Source organism: Vicugna pacos, unplaced genomic scaffold, assembly GCF_048564905.1.
Source record: "Vicugna pacos unplaced genomic scaffold, VicPac4 scaffold_19, whole genome shotgun sequence".
Lineage (NCBI taxonomy): Eukaryota > Metazoa > Chordata > Mammalia > Artiodactyla > Camelidae > Vicugna > Vicugna pacos.
This window is the reverse complement of record NW_027328740.1, coordinates 56,081,324-56,088,964: the sequence shown is the minus strand read 5'-3', so window position 1 is coordinate 56,088,964 and position 7,641 is coordinate 56,081,324. Positions and strand designations below refer to the sequence as shown.

General features: G+C 37.2%; 1 pseudogene; it reads right to left on the bottom strand.

Annotated features, from left to right (window-relative positions):
- Positions 1 to 6,329: 6,329 nt before the first annotated feature.
- LOC140693328 (olfactory receptor 5M8-like) lies at positions 6,330 to 7,268 on the bottom strand (annotated as a pseudogene).
- Between the last annotated feature and the right edge of the window lie 373 nt (positions 7,269 to 7,641).

Here is a 7,641-nt window from a genome sequence, read left to right as displayed (position 1 = left end):
CTATAGTTTTATACCGCCATTCTTACTGGATGCTTTCTCCATATTAGGAACTCTGAAACATATTAATTTTTTTAATTTTATGTGCTTTTTGTTTCTTTGAGAAACAGGAAACACTTTGGAACTACCACACTCTGCTGGAGCACAGAAGCCCTTGGGAGACTGAGACCCTCCCTCTCCAGCCAGACACATGTGACAATCATTGTTTGGGAGATTTGTTGCTTGTGGTTCAGTGAGAAGAAAAGAACACAGGCCACCCTTGTACTTGAATTCTAAAAATCTAATGGAATAAGTGTGATGTCTCCCCTCTATTCCCAAATCAAACACAAAGAAATTGGATTAAGGTCATAGATGTCTCTGTTTCTCAGGCAAACATAGCCTGAAAACTTTGAGCTTACTTTTTGTCTCTCCCCTTTCTCCAAAGATAAGATACTATTATAGATGTGAAAAACTCAGCTTTCACATTTATTATATATTTCTGAGTCCCCTTTTCCCTGCCTCCTAATTGTATAATATATAATTACATAATATTAGCTAACACTAACTGAATAAGCTTTTTAACAATAATAACTGAGAAGCAAGACCATTTGGACCACCTATCAGTCAACACATTTTTAATAAATGCTCACAAGCCCTGAAGACCACATTCCATTTCCTCATGATCATAACAATCACAGTATTGATAAATTGAGTTTCTATTGGCAAAATTGTTTTTAAACAAAAGACTCACTTATTGAACTAATGCTTAGATTTTACTAACATTAACTTAATAAGACAGTGATAATCATTATACATGAACTGCTGCTTAGTGCGTTCTTGCATCTTTTATGAAACAGGTCGAGTTGTGAGAGGAAACACCACAGAGTTGCCAGTACTTTGACTACTGGACACATTCCTCCACTGGGCACTCCTTCTCTCACCCCATAGTAATTCAGCCTGTGACCCCAAAAACATATGTTTCTGGTTCTAATATTTGAGGTTTATCAGAGCAGCCAAGTAACCTGATTCTAACTTTTTCTTGTTTCTTGGGTTTCTGTAGGGCAGAGGATTGCAGATGGCCACATAGCAGTTGTACACCATGATGGCCAGCATGCAGTGCTCTGTAAGGACCACAGCCATGACAATACAGCACTGCACTAGACAGCCTGCACATGAGAGAGTCTTCCTCTCTGATAAGAAATTCTCTGACATTTTGGAGTGACATTTGTAGAGAAACACAGATCTAGAACAGACAAACTTGAGAGGAAGAAGTACATGGGCATGTGAAATCGTAGATCAGTTCTGATTAAGAAAATCATGGCCAGGTTTCCTTTCAAATGACTATGTAAACTGCAAGGAACAAGACAAAGAAAGCAACTCACAATGGCTTGACAGACCCAAGAGAATAAATTCTGTCACTTCACTGTGGTTTCTTCTGAACATGTCTTTGTCATACATGAGGCATTGGTTGATTATCTAAGGAGAGATATAAAAGATTTTTTAAATTGCTGAAACTGGTTAAAAATTGTGCCATGCTGGAAGTGAGGGGTATAGCTCAGTGGTAGACCTTATACTGGGTTCAACCCCCAGTACCTCCTTTAAAGGGGAAAAAAATTGTACCAGGATAAATATTGTAAAAATATGCAAAAGATTTTAGTTATGGTATCTCAGTAGTGTTTCCATAAAAGTAGTGTTTCCATCAATACATATGTTATACAGCAAGTCTAAAAGCTTTTCAATAAATGATCTGCATTCAGGTTGTGTTTGAAATTACACTGTACCAGTAAGCTGGGGACTGAGGACAAAATTAAAAATTTAAGTATCTCAATACTTAGGGAAATTTTTTTTAAAAATCTAGATAAGTTATATGTCAAAGAATTATCATAATCTAAATTTGGAAATGCTTGGAATTCTGTCTACATGCTTTCATATATACATATAGATACATAGGTTAGAAAAGACATTGATGATAACACAGGTAAAGTTCATTCTGAGCACTGACAAATGGAATCCCACAAAGACAAAGTGAGTTTTTCATCAAACCTTCATCTCATATTTCCTAGTTCAGTCATCTACTGATGCATTATGTCTTCCACCAAGTCCAGTTCATTTTCTGGAACCCAACAAGGGATTGTATTTGTTATTGTGGTTGACGGTGATGACAGTGGTGTTGGCAATGTGTTGGTGGTCATGGTGAAAAAGAGTTCAAAACTGAGAGAAGATAGAGGTATCTATGTATATATTAGATAACAAACTATTTTTTGTTTGCTTTTTGTTTTTAAAAATTTTTATTTGTTTATATATATTTTGGGGATGGGGAGGTAATTTTGTTTGTTTGTTTGTTTGTTTTAATGGAAGTATTGGGAACTGAACCCAGGACCCCGTGCATGCTAAGCACCTGCTCTACCACTGAGCTATTACCTTCCCCCAGATAACCAACTATTAAGACAAGAATAATGAACATATTAAAAGTGGGAACACACTGAAAGTGTTGCTCTAAGGTCAGAGAAATTACTCATCTGAGAATTAAAAGTTGTCAGCAAAAATATACTTAACAGAGAGTTCAATGCTTTTTAATCTTTAGAATACAAATATGAAAATTTCATCCTCCCTGTAGAGGAGTTTGCACTTTGAAAGGATGCCTGTGGTATGTAAATAAATAGTAATAGCTGTAGATGATTAATTTCCAGAAGAAAAACACATGGAATGTGACAGGTAGGAGAGATTGGTAACTCCCCATGACAATAACAGTGCCTGATAGAAAATAATCAACAAGTATACGTAAATACATGAATGACTAGCTAGCATACTCTAATAATTAAATAACTTATCCCATTCCTGAGGGATATGCCTTTGACGTAATCACCAGCCAAGTCCCCAGCATCTAGCACCGCCACACTGGAGGTTAGGTTGTAGCATGTGAATGTTGGCGGGACACAAATATTCAGTCTACAGTGTGATTTCCACTCAAGCTGCTGAAGGTAGTGAGCACAGCAGTAGCTCTTCTATTACCACTGCTGCATAGTATCCATTGTATGACTGTACTTAATTTATATATTCTTCTTATTTTTGAGAACTATTTAGAACGCACCCAGCTGCAGCTATTACAAAATATATTTTTGCACATATCTCTGTATGTCCACATTCATGCATTTATGCCTGGTAGAACTCTGGGTAGAGTTGCTGGTTTGCAGGATATGCATATATTGTGCTTAAGCTGATACTGAGTTTTACAAACTGAGAAAAGTTTTACTAACTGGTTCTATCAATTATTTTCCGACCAGCACTATGTAAGTAGTCCTGTTGCTCCACAGTCACTCCAGTACTTAATATTGGAGGGGTTTTTTTTAATCTTTTTTTTTTCCCTATGCTGGGTGGTATGTGTAGGTACAGATATCTTGTAGTTTTAATTTGCATTTTCCTGATCATGAGTGAAGTTGAGCACATTGTGACTTGTGACTTGGTTCTTTAAATGTGTTTTGTTGACAACTGTTCATAATTTGCTGTGCTTTTTGTCCTGCACTCTTATAGACTGATTCAGTAGAATTATAACATATTACCATAAATTAGAGCTAGATCACATCATAATTTCCAGCTCTACCTGTTACTTCCTGTATTATCTGTGGCAAGTCATTTAATGACTCTGTTTCAGGTTTTCTGAGTTTAATATTGAGACAATAACATCACATGTCTCAGTTGTTCTGATGACTATTGACAAAACATCTGTAAATATCTGGGAAAAAGTCTGTAAAGAGCTTTGAATATCATTCTGCACATAGTCAACACTATAAATGTGTTATCTATTGACCATCTTTCTCCCAAATTATGGCTAGATAGATTCCATGTTTAATCTTTCATTAATAAAATTTGGTAGGTTAACACCCACACTAACCTTAATAAACCTAAAAATACCCAATGTTTTTACTATCTTAAAAATACAAAGATCAAAGGAAAAAAAAACTTAGCTACCATCACTTCCTCCTTCTTGATAATCTACTGTTTTCCAGGAAGTCAGTTATATCTTTTTGAACCCACAAATTATATGTTATTATTGCTCTATGTAGTATGTATTTTTATGTGTGTGTGTGTGTGTGTGTGTGTGCATGCACGTGCTCGTGTGTGTATGTATAGTCACCTATTTTTTCTCCTTGGAAGCTGGTTTTCCTGACAAACTCAGTTTTTCCTCAATTCTAAGCTGTCAGTTTTCTCTGAAGTTCTGGTTGTACATTGCAATCTATAGTCTCATAGTTTTAAAGTTAACCTTTATTGCTTTCAACTAGTAAGTGTATTTTTGCCATAATTTGCATCAAGTAATGCAAATATTTGAAGTTGAGTGTATCCACCTATGTTTTTTCTTATTTTCCCAAAACTTTGCAAGAACAGGAGCTTTCTCTGTGGAAATTCTTGGAGATCTGAGTGGCTGAGAGTTCACTCCTTTGACGTGTATTTGTGTATGTCTGTGCCAGTCCCATGCAGTGTTTCCTAAACTAGAAGCCCTTCAATTTTTTTTTCGAGCTTAGGATCTGACAGATCATGAAAGCAGTGTAAATCTAAACCTCAACTTGACAAAATAATTCAATTATTGTTTTAAATTTTCAGATGGGATTATTTTTAATGTCTCTATCAGTCAAAGCCTAAACAGACTAATTTGGTTTTGTTGTTCTCACGGACTCTGCTGGTGCAGAGATGGGAGCCCTTCAACAGCCCCAGGACCATGAGGGGTCTCTGTTCTCACTGCTCGCCTTGTGTGCACCTCATCACTGGCTTCTCATCTTCCCTGCAGGTGATTATCCTTAAAGCTCCAAGTCACCTTCAAGGGACCTGTTTGTGTCAGCACCCAGAAAACCCACACCTACAAGACTGGAAGAGCTGGTACTGGATTTGACTCTCTGTGGTCAGCTTGACATTTGAGCTGCAAGGTTTTTGTCTTTATAGGAAAAATAATTTCTGTTCACGTGGTTCCCATTGAAAATAAATATCATCTACTCTTCATATTCTGTGCAATCAAGTGGGGGTAAGGAAAAGGACCATAGAACTTACAAAGTGCTCTGCAAATGTGAGGTGACATTTTATTATAACTATGTTGCACACCTCATGGGTTGATTTACTAGTATTAGACGCATGTTCAATGCATTATCAAGTAACTATATCTCTTCATTCAGACTTTTAAGAAATACAATTTGACCAATTAATATTTTTTCTTTGTTTTTCTTCATGAGTTCAAAGAGAATAGGCAGGAATATATCATGGCAAGATAAGCGTGCTTCCTGGGGGACCAAGGCTATGGTGTATTTCAGGCCAGAGTTGGGTTTAATGGAAGGAGAGCCAAGAATTGAGCTGCAGATGAGTTAAATGAGATGAGATTTGTGTTGTAGACTGGATGAGTTTTCTGGGGCTCAGAGAAGGGCACCCCAAGATGAACCACAGTTGCATACTGGTTACTTTGAAATAAAGTTACTTGAGAAATAGTTAGTGAAAAAAAATTTTATTTAAAAAAACTCTGACCCTCCTCTTTTCCTCAAATGTTGGAAATAAATCTCCCACATAAAGGTATCCTCCATAGCAGGAGGATAGAGAGCATCTTTGTCACCACAGTAAGGAATCCAGGTCTCAGAAAGCTGTCTAACAAACCTCGTGACTTCTTCATTACTTCAGTACCCTAGCACAAGTGCCTTGGTCTAGTTAAATCTTCACAAATAATGGTGTCTTATCTAAAAATGGTATGTAAACAGCTTGCTTTGGTCACTTTGAGTGTCTCTTTTTTTATGACAACTCTTTGCATATGAATTAAATTGTTTCATTATGTTTATCTTTCTTGTGTCCATTTAATTATTAGACCAGTCAAAAGAACTCAAATGAGGTAGGGGTAAATTTTCCCCACTCTGAAATTTCAAGTGCAATGCTGGTTTTAAGCTGTAAGGAAGGCACGTTTATTTAGTAAAGTTGTACAGAAGTGTTTTTTTTTTTAAAGTTATTGGCTACATGTTAAAGTGAATAATCCCCATTAAGAGACAGATAAAACTGTATGATTAAACCTTCTAAAGATAAAATACAATTCTAGCTTTAATTTTTTTTCCCAAAGGGTGAATTGAATTTCTTACTGGCAATGATCCATCAATGTACAGGGCTTTACTTTTGGGTCTCAACAAGCAAAGTTTTCCCAGAGAATTCAAAATTCTTAACAGTTGATATTTATACTCAGATTCCTTTTAGTTAAATTTTCTCTATGGAAATTTCCCCCAGCCCTTCAAGAAAAGGATATGGATTTGGACAAATTACTTTTGTATTAAGACTTAAGAGAAGGTCATAAGACATATAAAATAAAAGTGTTTAACTAAAATTAGCACCCAAATTTATTTAGAAAGCAGTTTCCTGCTGAACAGTTCTCTGATCAGAGCTTCTTTCACATCCTTGTTTCTCAGACTGTAGATCATGGGATTCAACATGGGGATCACAGTGGTATAAAACACGGCCAACATTTTCCCCTGTGCCACGGATTATTTTGAGGGAGATCTGAGGTACATGAAGAAAAGAGTTGCATAGAATATGGTGACAGCTGTCAGATGAGAGCCACAGGTAGAGAAAGCTGTGCGCCTTCCTTCTGAGGAACAAATCCTCAGGATAGCAGGAAAAATATAAAGGTAGGAAATCAGGATTATGAGGAGAGAAAAGGAAAGGTTACATCCAGCCACAGCAAACATTGATGTTTCTTTGTTGTAGGTGTCAGAACAAGCCAGCTTAATCAGTGGAGGGTCAGCACAGTAGAAGTGATTAATTTCACTGTGGCCACAGAAGATGAGGCTGTAGATCCACACGGTCTCCATCAGGCCAGTGAGTGCCCCATACACATAAGGCACTGTGATGAGGGAGGCGCACATGCTCCTGGACATTTTGCTACCATAAAGCAGAGGGTTGCAGATGGCCATGTACCGATCCAAGGCCATCACAGCCAGGATATAGATCTCCACATGGACCAGGGCAATAAAGAAGTAACACTGCAACAGACAAGCAGAATAGGAGATGGTTTTCCTCTCTGGTAAGAAAATCTCCAGCATCTTTGGAGTCATGTTGGAAGAGAAGCACAGATCCACGAAGGACAAGTGGCTCAGGAAAAAGTACATGGGCATGTGGAGCCGTGCATGGACCCAGATGAGGACGATCATGCCAAGATTCCCTGCCACCGTGGTCATGTAAATGGCCAGAAACAGCACAAAGAAGAGAATCTGCAATTCCTGGCAACTGGTCAGTCCCAGGAGCAGGAACTCAGTAACTGAAGTGAAGTTTCTTCTCATAATTTTCTTCAATGGGAAATGAGAACTTTGGATCAACACAGGATTTTCTTAAGTGGCAAAAAAATCACAGAATCTTAGAACATTATTTTTTTCTCCGAAATTTTTGCTTTCATTTTCTATGACTTGTCTGTCCTAAGAGACCCCAGACATAGTGTTTTGATTAAAACTAGATCTAATTAACCACTAGCAAATAAGCTCAAACTGACGCTGGGTGTCTGTCATTCGACTACTTCAATTGTTTTTCTTTGTTAATTTTTCTGTTATTTCTCTCTGTCTATTTATCTTTTTGGCTTTCACACTACATTTCTTACTCATTTCCACTTCTACTCTGTCTGTTCTTCACATTTTACTTAAGCTTACGTCAAATTTCTCA